The following is a 16,242-nucleotide window of genomic DNA, read 5'->3' as shown; positions in this document are numbered from 1 at the left end:
TAGGGTGATAGAGATTTGCAATTGCCATTATCCCAGTTCCAGTTTCTGTTGCGAGACATATATTTAAATGGACACCTTCCTCGACAAAACAAAATACTATTTCAAGAATTATTTGAGAATGAGAAAGTTCTAACTAATATCACGCTCAATGGTAGGTTTTACTGCATAGCCCATTGTGCAGCATGTTCACAAGGAAACAGAGAAATGGGGTTCGGAGCACACCACAAGGGCAAAGGGTGCACTAAGGAGCTGGGATCCAATTGGTTTCCCTTTGGTGGAATGCAGAACGTGCAGACACCATCTCCGAGCTATCTGAGGCTTTCCGTAAGTAAAGCCAGCAGCTGGGGGAACCACCCCCTTCATTGCCGAATTCCTGAGGGTGGCTGGTCACAGCCAGATCCCAGCTGGATTAGATCATCACAGCTAGATCCCAGCTGGATTAGACAGGCATAGTCACTTTGGAGGCAAGTCATTGAGTGTATTTGTGAAGGTGTGCTACTTTTAACTCACAGTTAGACTCTAGCAGTGTTAGACAGTCATAGTTAGATACCAGCAGCATTAGTCACAATTAGATCCCATGGTGAATGAGTCACTTATAGATCCCAGTAACATAATCACGATTAGATGCCAACAGCATTAGTCACTGCTAAATCCCAGTACTAGACAGTTACAGTTCGATTCTAGCAGCAAGATACAGTCCCAATTCGATCCCAGCAACGATACACAGTCCCAGCTAGATTCCAACGAGATCCCAGCAGCAATCCACATTGACAGCTAGATCCCAGCAGCAACAGATAGTCACAGTTAGATCCCAGTAGCAATGCACAATCCCAGCTAGATCCCAGCAGCAATCCACATTGACAGTTAGATCCCAGCAGCAATACACAGTCCCAGCAGCAGTAATACTAGATCCCTTCCAGCATTAGACCCACATTTACCACCGTTCCGCATCCCCCCACCGCCTCTACGCAGCGTTAGACAGGAATAATGAGCCCCAGCGGGATTAGGCAGTTGCGGCTCCCTCACTGCTTCCCCCCCACCCCTCACCCCCCTCCCCCCCAACCTGCGATCTGCCCAATTTCTCGCTGACATCCAAAATAAAAAAAAACGCGGTGACGCATAGAATCGATCCGGAGCGCCTCAGAATGCGAACAGTGGCTCAGGTCTCGGCAGCCTGGTCCACTCCTCCCAAAACCACGCTGTGACAGCCAGGCGCTGAGTAAGGAGTGAGAGGCACGGACACACACACACACACACACACACAGAAGGAAGAGGCTGCAGTCGACGATCGGCTACTGTCGCCGTGGGAGACCTTACCAGAGGAGGGAAGCTTCCCCTTTCTCTAAAATACAACCAAGGGCCGCTTGGAAATCAGGGAGCGAGGATGTTGCCTCTCGGCCGGGGGAACTCCGGCTTTCTGTGGGTGCTCCACGCTTTCTTACTGATAGGAATCCAAACCCGGGCGCAAGGTAAGACATTTCCGAACTGCAGACTTCAAATCAGCTTTGGGAATGTACTCTTTGTGATCCTTTACTCAAATTCTTTCAATGCACTGTTTTTTGGGGGGGGTGGGTGGGATGGCAGTGCATCGTTTGCCTTGCCCTGTCGGGGAGAGCTATCCCGTCTTTATGGATGTGCCAATGTGGGTATGAGTTTCTCTCTAGTCTCGCCTCGGGTTTTGTTCCCCAGTTGAGCTTACTTCTACTGCTGTCTGGTTTTGCGCTCTGTTCTCCTTCTCTTGTTTATCCCCCCTTTCCTTGCTTTAAAACTCCCCCCGCCCAAAAACAAACCTCTCACTCCCTCCATTCCTTGGGATTCCTACATTTCACTGAAAAGAGATTTAAAGAGACAAAGACAGCCGCCCATGTACTGCTCCGACTCTCGGGGATATTCTCTCCCCCCTAACCTCTCTCAGAACAAATGCTAGCCTTTTTAATAGGCTGACATGCAACTCCCTTTATGTATGCTTTTTTAAAAAAAAACATTGCGTTTAAACACTCTTGATCCTGGTTACAAAATGCAGATGTGTATCTGGTTGTTCTTGTCTAAACCTTACTGACTCGAAAGAGATGGCATATGACGGTCCGACCGCTATAGATAGTGCTGGATGATACTCACTGCACAGCATTAGTAAATCCAGGAGGTGCTAGTACTTTTGTGGGGAGTAAGATAATCCTGATTTGGGAAAGAATTGATTCCCTACTTGATCTCCCCAACATCTAATGACTGATCCGAGCAGTGACGAGTTTACACACAAAACTAACACGCGGGACCCTGTGAGACTCCCTTCCCTCATTGACTGTCCAGTCATTTGGTAAGCTCCAGTTGGTTGGTTCTATTTCGGGACTTTCAGCACCTTATGTTGGAATGCAGTATCGGGAGATGTCTCTGGGAGATATCTGCAAGTGACAAGGTGTACCCTGTTTGGCTGCCGACCAACTTAGCCTTCCCCCTTCTGCCGAATGCCCTGCAAAAGAAAATAAACGGTGTAAAATTCAGTTCGCAGTCCCAATGCAGCAGGGTCACCGCAGCAGTACACTCTATGATAAAAGTGGTAAAGTTTGCATCGTTCCATAATCCAACGATTTGAAGCACCTACTGTCAGAAACTAAATTATTCCGCTTTACTTTCCCGTCATTGCTCACTCGGGGAATTTAACAGCGGCATTAGCGCTGTCTGCGGGGCGTCATTAATATCGGTAAAACAGAACCGTTCGATTCAACAATTTACCGTTTTGACCGCTGTCAAAGAGCTGTGGGATGGAACTGTGCTTTCTGTTTTGCAACGGAATACCCTTTCCCCATTCAGAGAACGAACAGGAATGCCCTTAATTGTGAATGAGTCATTGTTCATTCAAATACTATGATCGAAGCACACGCACACACACAAAAGGAGCAAAATGTGGAAGTTTGTTGATTTAGCAAAGTCAAAACGTGATTGGAGTTCGCGGAATGGGTTTCAGCACCAGAGGCGCGGACAGCTCCAAGCGCTTCCCTGAGCCTTGAACGAGAAGCTCCAGCAGTGTCCCTGTGAATGACACAGGGAGCAATGTTGTGGCAGACACGCCCCTGTAATGCAGCTCTTTCTAAAAAAAATGTTACGCGGAGCTTGTCTCATAGATTTACATTCCTGTTTAAGTGTCTTGTAATAAAACGCTACAGAGCGCAGTGTAAAGCGTGATTCAAATGTCACAATCCTGTCTGAGGCAGAAAATGCTTGTGGATGATAGGGTTTGACTCACCCTATTCCTGTGATGAGTTGTTTTCCAAATGAATATCTCCCAACGGTACAACTAGTCCTGCCTGATATTCACTCGAACAGCTCAAATGATCCGTCCTCAGATTTACTAAGGCTCGCTGTGAGAAAGCTAGGTCATTTCTTCATTTTGTGAGGGCATTTCAACTCACCTCACTCCCATTGCATCTACTGGGGTACATGAACCCCAGTAGCTGGAACATACGCCTGCCCAAGTGACGTTCTTTTTCGGTAAGGGGAGACGGTTAAACGTGGACACGATGTGAATCAGTAATGCCCTCAATCTTGGCTTCACCGGTTCCTTACACATGATGAGAATCATCGAATAGTCATCTGCACTCGGCAGTTCCTTTGTAAGCGTTGGGTTTGTGAAAGGGTTTGCAGTTTGCCAGGATGAGGACAGACAAGGCCTGCCCAGTCATTACCTGCTTTGAAGGGGTCAGTATCACATAAGCTCCTGCAATTGCCCAAAATACCCTTGGAGGAGCCATTTTAAAACTGGGGGTTGGCATTTTGCAGTGCATTAATCCCAAGAAGTGCCAAAGCGTCCTCCATCTCTGCCACAAGTGAACCATGATGTTGGCACCAGTTTTGATCATGGAAATATACTCTGTTTCTTACAGTCAAGAGGAGAAAGCAGAAATTCAAATGTTCAGGTACTGGATAAATTGATGTGAAAAGGGTGTTTGTCATAAGTAAGCTATGACTGTAAAATGATGATCATCCACCCTGAATGGAAATCATTACTACATTTGTCACAACATGACTCCACTTGTTTGGAGGCAGTCTTTGGATCAGGGACACTGTAATCTTCTGGTATCGCTTTTAAACTCATCTTCACGACTCTCATTTTACAATCTATTAAAAATCTGTCACATAGCACACACGACACAACTAACATCAAAATGTTATTTATTTCTTTACTTGTGCATTTAAATATTAAAAGCCCAAATGCCATTAAACTAATTTGGAAAAAAAAAGATTTGCATGATCTAAGACAGAATGCTGAAACTGCAATACTCTGTAACAGAGCTCTAAATTGTAAATTTTTTGGCCTGTGCTATTAACCTTCAAGATAATGAGAACAAAAAGGAAACATTTCCCAAAGTATTAAAGTATTGGATAAAGAAAAATATAAAAAGTAAGGCAAAGGAGCCATTAAATGATTAGGGGAGTTTTTTCAATTAAATTAAGTTAAAGAACATTAAAGGTACCAACAATCATTCCTATAAGTAATTCTTCAAACAGATGAAAACGTAACAGGGATGAAAAGACCCCAGAAGTAATATGTTAAGTATCCAGGGAACAGCAAACTCTGTAAACAAATGATTTTCTGTGTTCAGTGAGCAGCCTGTCCAGCGCATAAATTGAATTTCTACAGTGGACAAAGCTTGTAATGTAGGAAATAGGCATTTCAGTTACTGATAGACCTAGGAAGTTAAGGTAGAACTTATTCAGTTATATTTAAATATTATTGTTGTGGTTCTGCTCGCCGAGCTGGAAGTTTTTGCTGCAAACGTTTCGTTCCCTGGCTAGGGAACATCATCAGTGCTGTTGGAGCCTCGTGTGAAGCGCTGCTTTGATGTTTCTTCCGGTATTTATATTGGTTTGTTCTTGCCGTTTCCGGGTGTCAGTTTCAGCTGCAGTGATTTGTATGTGGGGTCCAGGTCGATGTGTCTGTTGATGGATGTTCTTGCCGCTTCTGGGTGTCAATTTCAGCTGTAGTGGTTTGTATATGGTGTCCAGGTCAATGTGTCTGTTGATGGAGTTTGGGGATGAATGCCATGCTTCTAGGAATTCTCTGGCTGTTCTCTGTCTGGCTTGTCCTATGATAGTGGTGTTTTCCCAGTCAAATTCATGTTGCTGGTTGTCTGAGTGAAACTGAAACTGACCACTACAGCTGAAACTGACACCCGGAAGCGGCAAGAACATCCATCAACAGACACATCGACCTGGACCCCACATACAAATCACTGCAGCTGAAACTGACACCCGGAAGCGGCAAGAACAAACCAATATAAATACCGGAAGAAACATCAAAGCAGCGCTTCACACGAGGCTCCAACGGCACTGATGATGTTCCCTAGCCAGGGAACGAAACGTTTGCAGCAAAAACTTCCAGCTCGGCGAGCAGAACCACAACAACGGATACCCGAGCTACAAATCTTCAATCAGATTTAAATATCATGTCCTCTCACCATATGTACTGGGTTGGAGGGAGTTAGTCTGAGTCATAGAGTTGTACAGCATGGAAACAGACCCATCAATCCAACTTGTCCATACTGATAATAAACCTAGCCCCATTTACCAGCATTTTGCCCAAATCCCTCTAAACCCTTCCTATTCATATACCTATCCAGATGCCTTTTAAATGTTGCAATTGTCACAGCCTCCATCACTTACTCTGGCAGTTCATTCCATATACACACCACCCTCTGCATGAAAGGATTGTCCCTTAGGTCCCTTTTAAATTGTTCCCCTTCTCACCTTAAACCTATGTCTTCTAGTTTTGGACTTTCCCACCCTGGGGAAAAGTCCTTGTCTATTCACCCTATTCATGGTGTTAAAAACCTCTATATGGTCACAACTCAGCCTCCAACACTCCAGGGAAAATAGCCCCAGCCAATTCAGTCTCTCTCTCTCTCATGCAACCCCTCTAACCTTGGCAACATCCTTGTAAATCTTTTCTGAACCTTTCACGCAAACATTCTTACAGAAACTATTTGCAAGCTTGATCATATCCTATTGCTACTTTCAAGGAATTATTTAAAGGTGTATCTGTTTCCAATGAAATTCTTTAATGAGAAAAAGAAAGTAGTTGACCAACAAGACCAGTTTCAGATCTGATGACAAGTTGAAATTATCACATATTTTCTACATTCTTTGATACTGCTGTATTTCTTACAGTGACTATACTGCAAAGGTACTCAGATAGCTGGTGAGGTGTGTAGAGTCATAGTGTCATAGAGGTGTACAGCACAGAAACAGACCCTTTGGTCCAACGCATCCATGCTGACCAGATATCTAACCTAATCTAGTCCCATTTGCCAGCACTTGGCCCATGTCCCTCTAAACCCTTCCTATTCATATACCCATCCTGATGCGTCTTAAATGCTGCAATTGTACCAGCCTCCACCACTCCCAATCAGAGCTCAAACCATACATGTACTACCCTCTGTGTGAAAGAAGTATCCCTTTTAATTTTTTCCCCTCTCACCCTAAACCTATGCCCTCTAGTTCTGGACTCCCCCACCCCAGGGAAAGGGCCTTGTCTATTTACCTTACCCAAGTCCCTCATGATTTTATAAACCTCTATGAGGTCACCCCTCAGCCGCCAACGCTCCAGGGAAAACAGCTTCAGCCTGTTCAGCCTCTCCCTATAGCTCAAATCCTCCAACCCTGGCAACATCCTTGTAAATCTTTTCTGAACCCTTTCAACCTTTAATGTGCTTAGGGGTCATGTAAGATGCTATATAAATACATGGTTTTTCTCCTTTCTTTGCTCTCAGTAAAAATGAGTTGAAGCTCAGGGTAGAAACAAATATGCTGAATTGGTGATCTCATCAAAAAGGAAACATGGGAAGAGACAAATCAACAAATCACAAGAATTGAGGATAGGAGGACAGTTGATTAGGAAATAACATTTAGAATGACAAGAAATGCTTAATGAAATAAGAGAAAGAAAAAGAAATAATAAATCAGACAGGCTACAGGACCCAATATAGGAGATGGATCAGAAGATATTTGCGAATTGTTCACTGAACAGCACATTATGGCATCAGTAATGAAAGGGAAATGGATGTTGGGTTGTGCAAAGAGATAGAGTGCAAAACCCAGGAGTTAATAACATATTTGTAAAAGATATTGCTATGACCTTATCCAGTATGTCATTTTGATTGCTGCATTGACGTACCCTGCCATAATTCCAGTTGAATGTAATAGTGAAAAAGTCACATCCTTGTGCAGCAGCTTGAGAGACTTTAAGTTTTAGTTTACGTTCATCATGGGAGTCAGTCACTGAACATATTCACAAGAGGCCGCCACTGTACACTTAACAAAGAACATAAGTGTTTACTACACAAAAGAAAAACATAATATTTTATATTATTCCAATAGTTCTTGCCCAGTCTCATGACAAGCAGAGAGAAAAAATTAGTCCATTTTATCCCAACAATACCCCTACAGATATTCAAATCTCAGTGAAGAGTACCCCCAGTCTCCATTCTGAAACTTGTTGAACTGGCATGGCTGTAATCTATCCTCTTTCAAAGTCGCTGTGCACTCCCTTGATGCTATTTTATTCAGTTAATGTCGCTCCATGAGACTCTTCAAGCAAACTGTTAACTCAGGACATTATTACTTCACACAGATTCCCAAAACACGTGTCTTCAACAGCCTTGTTTTCCTCTCTGATACATAAACACACACACAGACACACAGACACACACACACACACACAGACACAGACACACACACACACTCACACAGACACACACACACACACAAACACACACAGACACACAGACACACACACACACACACACACACAGTCTTCTGCTTCTGGGGCTCCTTTATTCCCCCTACTGATTTCTACACATCTCAGAACATCTCCTCTGTCCTGTTTGGAAACAACACCTCTGCTTTATTGATCTCTTCCAAATGGCCTCCGCCAACCATCCCCCACTACTGCATGAACCTGACTGTGGCTCCCTTCTCTCTCTGGCAGTTGTAAAACTCAGGTCAGTAAATATATTTGCTATTATCTCCTCAGGTGACTTGCTGGTCACTTAACTGAAATCACATAACATCTTGAAAATGTTTCAATGAACTTAATGCTCAAAAAAAGGTGAGACCTTTACAGAACTGAAAAACTCGATCTATTTTCCTCCAAGATTTCTCGTAATAATAATATGTTATGATCAATAAGCTTTGGCTGCAATGCAGAGAATGGTATGCATACTAACACCCAGTTTACAGCATCTGATCCACAAGTAGAGGGGAAATAGTATGGGAAGAAAGTGGGTCCAGGGAAATGGTAGGACAATGTGAACATTGTTAGGGTAATAATAACGCAGTGAGATCTTAAATCAACTGGGTCAATGGGCTGAGGAATGGCAGACTGAGATTAAGTTAAATAAATTCCCTGGGGAGTGTTATGGAGAAAAGAGACCTAGGAGTATAGGTTCATAGCTCCTTCAAAGTGGAGTCACAAGTAGACAAGGTGGTGAAGGAAGCTTTCAGCATGCTTTCATCAGTCAGAACATTGAGTATAGGAATTGGGCCATCTTGTTGCAGCTATACAAGACATTGGTGATGCCACATTTGGAGTAACCACATGCAGTTCTGGTCACCCTACTGTAGAAAGGACATTATTAAATTAGAAAGAAAGCAGAAAATATTTGCTAGGATGGACCTGGACTGGAAGATTTGAGTTATGAGGAGAGGTTGGATGAGCTGCGACATTTTTCCCTAGAGCGCAGGAGACTGAGGAGTGACTTATAGAGGTCTATAAAGTCATGAAAGGCACAGATAAGGATGGCAGACAACAGTTTTTCCCCATGGTAGGGAAGTCTAAAACTAGAGGGCACTGGTTTAAGGTGAGGGGAGAGAGATACAAAAGGATCCAAAGGGGCAATTATTTTCACACAGAAGGTGGTGAGTGTCTGGAACAGGGTGCCAGAGGTAGTAGTGGAAGTGAGTACAATTTTGTCCTTTAAGAAACATTTAACAAATACACGAATGAAATGGGTATGGAGGGAGAAAGTGAGGACTGCAGATGCTGGAGATCAGAGTCAATAGTGTGGTGCTAGAAAAGCGCAGCAGGTCAGGCAGCATCCGAGGAACAGGAGAATTGGCATTTCAGGCATAAGCCATTCCTGTTAAAGGGCTTATGCCCGAAATGTCAATTCTCCTGCTCCTCAGATGCTACCTGGCCTGCTGTGCTTTTCCAGCACCACACTGGATATGGAGGGATATGGACCAAGTGCGGGCAAATGGGACTGGTTTAATTGTGAAAACTGGGTGGAAGGGCCTGATTCCTTGCTGTAGATCTCTATGACTAAGTCAGGATAATGCTCTGACAACAAGTCAATTAATTAATCTTGAATAAGCAGCTCATTAAAAATGAGTGTGGAATCACTGGATGGGCATAAAAAGCCATGTGATTGCTAATATCTTTGAGGGGAGGAGATCTGCCATCCTTAATCAGTCAGGCCCAAACGTGACTTCAGTCCACAGCAATGTGATTGATTCTTAATTGCCCCTTTGAAATGGTCTAGCAAGCCATTCAGTGGTCTCAAGCCATGAGAGAAAAATCAATGTGGGTATAACCACAGCAGATGGTTTAAGAAGTTGAGTTATAAGGAGAAGTTGGATGGGCAAGGACAATTTTCCCTGGAGCCTAGGCAACTGAGGAGTGACCTTATAGAGGCCTAGAAGTTGACCAACACCATCACCTTCCAAGGGCATTAATGAATGCATAATAAATGCAAATCTTACTCATATTCCAATAATGAGAAAGAAAATTGCTGGAAACAGGTCAGACAGCATTTGTAGACAAGGCAATATTTCAGATCTGGACCAAAGAGACAATCAGAAAGTTGAACAGCTGATCACAAACGTGAAAAAATTCTGAAGCATTCAATTTTGGAACAGGCCAGTCAGAGTTCAGGTTTTTTTCTGATGTTGTATATCTTTACTTACCCTCAGATTCTGAATGAATGATTTCAGCTAACATACTCGGTAGAAAATGAATGTTTTTCTGCTAGGAAAGGGGAGAAGCTAATTTTCTTGGGCTCCAGACACTGGAATCTGCATAGAAAGTGATATTGGCAGAACTATGTCAGATGGGGAGTTATCTTCGAGTAAAAAATGAGGTCTGCAGATGCTGGAGATCACAGCTGCAAATGTGTTGCTGGTCAAAGCACAGCAGGTTAGGCAGCATCTCAGGAATAGATACAGACGAAGAACAGAACTAATTCATGAAAGAAGTATTTTAAGAAATGAAACAAGTGAGTGCTTAAAGGTCATGTCAAACACTAAATTTGCACTTACAGGTTCAATTTCAGAAGTCTTCAGAACAAAGTAGGTCAAAAATATAGACATCGCAGCCTTTCAAATGTGACTTCATTATGAAGCTGTCAGTTAAGATCGACACTGATTTGTAGTCATTAACACACAATTACTACATGAATAATTGCTTTAAAAAACCCTATGAAGCCTTTAATTATTTGTTGACACAATTGGGATGACAAGGGCTGTAACCGCATGAACAGCCATTTCCTTAACTGCAGTAAGGAATTGCCAGTGCAAAATTTATTGTGTCATCAATAAGTGAACAGCTACACAGTTCACGCGTAGAAATACAAGCTTTGATTTAGTTTTGTCCAGAACTGATGATGAATAACAGATATTCCACTTCTACAATGATTTAGATTTGGTATCTCAGCTGTGTGTTCCATTGGATTGGGATAAGATGTTTATCTTAATTTTGACGTCACATGAATTGTCTATTTTGATCAACCCACCTTAGCTGGCTGTCCAATCCCTTGCTGAATCTCCCTGCCTTACTACCTCTCTCCTACTTTATGGCCCACCTTAAATAAAAACAGCAAGTGCTGGAGAAATTTGACAGGTCTGGTCACATCCGTGAAGAGAGAAAAAGAGTTAATGTTTCAGGTCCAATGATCGTCATTGGAACTATCTGTTTGATCAAGCTTTAATTAACTTCTTAATTGTTCATAACACTCCAATGAAACACCTCAGGATATAACTTCAAAAAACATGCTACACAAATCAAGTTATTGTTAATTTGTCTCTTTTATACCTTGTGACTAAAGATTGGATTCCCTATAGTGTGGAAACAGGCCCTTCAGCCCAACAAGTCCACACCAATCCTGAAAAGAGTAACCCACTCAAATCCATTTCCGTCTAACTAATGCAGCTAACACTAGGGTAATTTAGCATGGCCAATTCACCTGTCCTGCACATCTTTGGACTGTGGGAGGAAACCCACACAGACACGGGGAGAATGTGCAAACTCCACATAGACAGCTACCTGAGGCTGGAATCAAACTCAGGTCTCAGGCAGTGGGAGGCAGCAGTGCTAACCACTGAGCCACCGTGTCTAAACTATCCTATTGAAAAGCAAATTCTGATTGGGTATGAAAAGCAATTTTTATCATAATCTTCAATTACTGATTTACTTTAATTGGCATGGCATTTATTGCCAATGGCAGAAGTGGGTACTGCAGATGCTGGAGAAGGAGTCAAGATTAGAGTGCTGCTGGAAAAGCACAGCAGGTCAGGCGGCATCTGAGGAGCAGGGAATACGACGTTTCTGGCAAAAGCCCTTCATTGGGAATGAGGCTGGGAGCGTCGGGGTTGGACAGACAAAGGAGGTGGTGGGGCTGGGGAGAAGGTAGCTGAGAAAACCAGGCAGAAGTGGGTACTGCAGATGCTGGAGATTAGAGTCAAGATTAGAATGGTGCTGGTTTATCGCCTATCCCTAGTTTCTCTGGAAGAGTATGAAGGTGAGCTGCCTTCTTGAACCACAGTGCTCCCACAGTGCTGTTAGGAGTCAACCCAATGACACATGAAGGAATTACAATACAGTTCCATGTCAGGACAGTTAGTAGCTTGGAGGGGGATCTTGCAGTCAGTAGTGTTCTTTTGTACCTGCTGCTCTCAACCTTTTGATGGTAGTGATTTCAAGTTTGGAAGATACTGTCTAAGGGGTCCTGGTGATTTTTTGCAGTGCAAAGCATCAGTGGTAGTGGCAGAGAATATTTGTGGATGTGATGCCAATCAAGAAAGCTGCTTTGTCCTGGATGTTGTGAAGTTTCTTTGGTATTGTTGAAGCTGCATCCATCCATGCAAGTGGGGAGTATTCCATCACACTCCTGATTAGTGCCTTGTAGATAGTGGACCGATGTTGAGGAGTCAGGAGCTTGATGTTCAGGCTGCGGACATTTTCCTTTTGATTGGGTCAAAATTTCTCTCTATCCAATCTTATGTAACTCATTATTTTGTTCCTCTTTGTGCAAGGAGCTGAACAAATGTTGCTTGTTCCAAAGATTCCATATTTTTAAAATAACTTTCCCAGAATATTTATTCTTTTTGCTTAATAGGGAGTTGATGATTCAAATTCTTTTGCTAATATGTTTATCTTCAGATGCCTGCCTTAGATGTTTGCTTCTATATTGTTCAGCCTTATTGTGAAAGAAGTGAGATTCCCACAGGCACCAGTCAATGATAGTATTTTGATCAATTCCAAGGACATGACTGAACTAAGATATCAACTCATGGAAGGACAATATTCTTATCACAGTTCATTAATTTAAAGAGACAGATTTATTTCACAAGTAATGTATCTTGTAGTTTTCCCCAACATGCGGTTATTACCATTAGACTCAATTATTCCAATATTCTCCTGACAAGCCTTCCAATACATGCACTTTCTAAACTATAAACGCATCCAGAATCTGCTGTCTCTATCCTAGCTCACATAAAATCTGCTTGTTCATCATCTTACTGCAATATGCTGGCCTACAATGGCTCCTAATTAAGCAGGGCCTCAATTTGAAGACACTTTTCATGATTTTAAACCTTCCGTGGCCTAACCTTCCTATTTTTGAAACCCAATCTGACACAACACTCCTTCCAGATTTGTGGTCCCTCAATTCTGGCCTTCTGTACATCCTCAGTTTGGATCATTCCACTGTTGTCAGCCATACTTCGAGTGCCTATGTTCTGGAATGCTCTCCATAAAGCTTGTGCCTCCCTGGAGCGAGAGCATGAAACTGAACTCTTTGACCATGTTTTTGGCTCTCATATGTGGTCCAGTGTCAATTGTTTGCAAGAGGAATACTGGGGATCAAAGTTTTCATGGACCCTTTTTGGGATTTCTCAAGGGCTTTTTTTTTATTTTTGGGGACTTCTTTTTCACTTTCAAGGCTGCATTTTCATCCTCACTAACACCAACATGAGGTGAACTGGAGTTGAATTCTCCTGGACTTGAGAACAACAGGACTGTCCACAGTCATAGAGAGTCCAACCAGTCATAGAGATGTACAGCGCAAAACAGACCCTTTGGTCCAAACCGTCCATGCTGACCACATATGCCAACCTAATCTAGTCCCACCTGCCATATCCTTCTTGGCTCATATCTCTCTGAACCCTTCTTATTCATATACCCATCCAGATATTTTTTAAATGTTGCAATTTTACCAGCTTTCGCCATTTCCTTTTGTTTGTCGCCCATATGCACATTGAGCATTGGAAGTCATTCCAGTGTGGCTGTTTGGGATATTTTAAAATGGGAAAAGGGGTAATACAAATGTAAGTTTTTGTTGTACACACTGTCATCCATATTCCACAGAGTCTGTTTAATATTTATAACTACTACGATATTTGAAATGGCAATGTGATGGATGTGTATAAGTTAAATCAATGCAGCTGGTTTTGGCAGAGGGCCATGTTTTGCCAAGGGCACAATATTTTGAGGCATCGTCGGAAGTAGGCATACAACAGGGGGGAAAGGAACATACAATTAAATAAGACAGGAGCATGAGCAGACTATTCTGCCCCTCAAGCTTGCTTTGCCATTCAACTCGGCCATTGTTGAGCTGCTACCTCAATGCCATTTTCCCACATTATCCCTTTATCCCTTGATATCTTTAATATCCAGAATTTGATCAATTTCTGAATCGAATGGCTCAGTCTGCACAGCCCTCTGGGCTGGAGAATTATAATGCTGTAGCACTTTTGGAGTGAAGAAATTCTACCTCCTCTCAGCCAAATATCCTTTCTGAGATGTATCCTCTTTATCTCCACCTCATCCCCACTCCAACTCTCCAATTAGTGAAATCATACCTCTTCTATATATTCGATCAAATTACGTAAGAATTTTGTAATCCCTCAATGAGATTACTTCATATTCTTCCAAACTTAGAGAAGACAGTTTCCTCAAAAGTCCTCTGATCAGACAAGTCCCATCCAACCGGCACCCCCCAACCCAACCTCCTGCCCCTCTGACTCCCAAACCTCCATCACCACCAGCATTCCATGGAGCAATCTGATGTGTCTTCATTGTGCTCACTCTATGGCATACATATCCTAGCTTAGGTACAGGGATCAAAGCTGCCCACATTCCTCCAGGTGCTGTTCAAGCCACACAATTATAGTGAGATTTTTTCACTCCTGCATTGAAATCCCCTTCTAGTTCAGGCCAAAAGGTGAGTGTTTGGTGAAATAACTCCACAGAATTGACCGTCCTATCACCTTTATTTGCATGTGGCAAAACCTTGACACAGATCCAATGTCCTCAGAGCCAGCTCTCAGAGTGAACAGAATCTCTGACACTCCTGTTTATATCTGTCAGCCAGGGCATATTCTATGAGGTCCACCTGGCTGACTGATTACAATCACTCCAGATGGCGCAGTAATCCAACCTTATTGTACTGTGGTGGTTAATTACCCAGGAGTTTATAGGCATTGTTTTTAGAAAGCAGGTTGTCATGCAATCAGTCACTGGAGGTCACATATAGCAGAGAGAAGGAGATCAGTGCTTGGAGGTGAATTTGGAACTGATCAAAGGGAGGTAAGTTTACTGTCAGGAGAATGAATTCAATTGGTGGTATTATTGAGGCTTTGATAAAGTAGAAAACCAAAGATTATGATAAAGAACAAAAGATTAAAATGGTAGAGGGAGCTGTATAATGATGTTCTACTGATCAGATGTATTTAAAGGAACCTTGGGGGCTGGTTTCTCGAGATAACACAAAGAGACAATTAGGGGCCAATACGAACAGGAAAACAGTAAGGGAAGAAAATTTAGACAAGAATTAGATAGGCTTTCTGAATGTAAAAGATCAGCGTAAAGAAGGATTTGATATTTCCATGAGGCAATTCAGTCACAAACTAATATCTAACTGCTTTGACAAACTTTAAACTGAAATAAATCACCTGTTTCCAAACACGGTCTTCCTAGTCTCTGATGTGTTTTGTGTTTTTTTTTATTTCCAGTTCATCTACAGACTCAATAATCTCTTTCCTCTCCATCTCTCTAACACTAATGCTATCAGTTTTATTGTTTTCTCTTCGCTAATTTCAGTCCCAGGCAACTGGATAAAATGTTTTTTTTAAATTGGAGACAGTGAAAAACTTATGTGGGTTCTCAAGGGTCTTAGATTTTGGTTCAGCCAACATTGGGCAGAAAGGTGAAGTTACCATCATCCCAGTCCCTCATTGGAGAGAGACAACTAGTGGTGAGTTTAATCTAATAATCACCACGCCTCAACCAATGGGGGCAAGATTGAGAAAGTGAGACCTTCATGTTGTACAGCCAGTACAGAAATTGAACCTGCACTATTGGCACAACCTTACACCACAAACCAGCCATCCAGCCAACTGGGCTGGACACAATTGGCAGCACAAGTTCATTTCTTTATTGATTGGTATTCAGACACTAAATGGGATGCTGTTTGGGTTGAATACCATCAGAGATAATGCCAGATCAGAGGTGTCCACAATATATAATACTTGCATGGGATCCCAATCACTGAAGAGTGAGACAATCACTAATATAAAGCACTACTTACAGATTGTCTTCAGAAAATGATTGCTAATTTCTAGACCAGGAACATCTCAGTCTATTCCATCATCTTTGCTTTGCGAATGGACCTCAGGCTGACAGTAGTAGGTGATGTTGCAACAGATGGTTAAAATTCTACTTCTATTTGTTGTTTAATGACTTCACCTGGAGAACAACTGTTGAACACAATGATAGATTAGATTAGATTCCCTACAGTGTGGAAACAGGCCCTTTGGCCTAACAAGTCCACACTGACCCTCCAAAGAGTAACCCACTCAGACCCATTTTGCTCTGACTAATGCACCTAACACGATGGGCAATTTAGCATGACCAATTCACCTGCCCTGCACATCTTTGGACTGTGGGAGGAAACCGGAGCACCAGGAGGAAGCCCA

The sequence above is a fragment of the Hemiscyllium ocellatum genome, chromosome 24 (genome assembly GCF_020745735.1).
Source record: "Hemiscyllium ocellatum isolate sHemOce1 chromosome 24, sHemOce1.pat.X.cur, whole genome shotgun sequence".
Lineage (NCBI taxonomy): Eukaryota > Metazoa > Chordata > Chondrichthyes > Orectolobiformes > Hemiscylliidae > Hemiscyllium > Hemiscyllium ocellatum.
Note: the sequence above shows the minus strand (reverse complement) of the source record.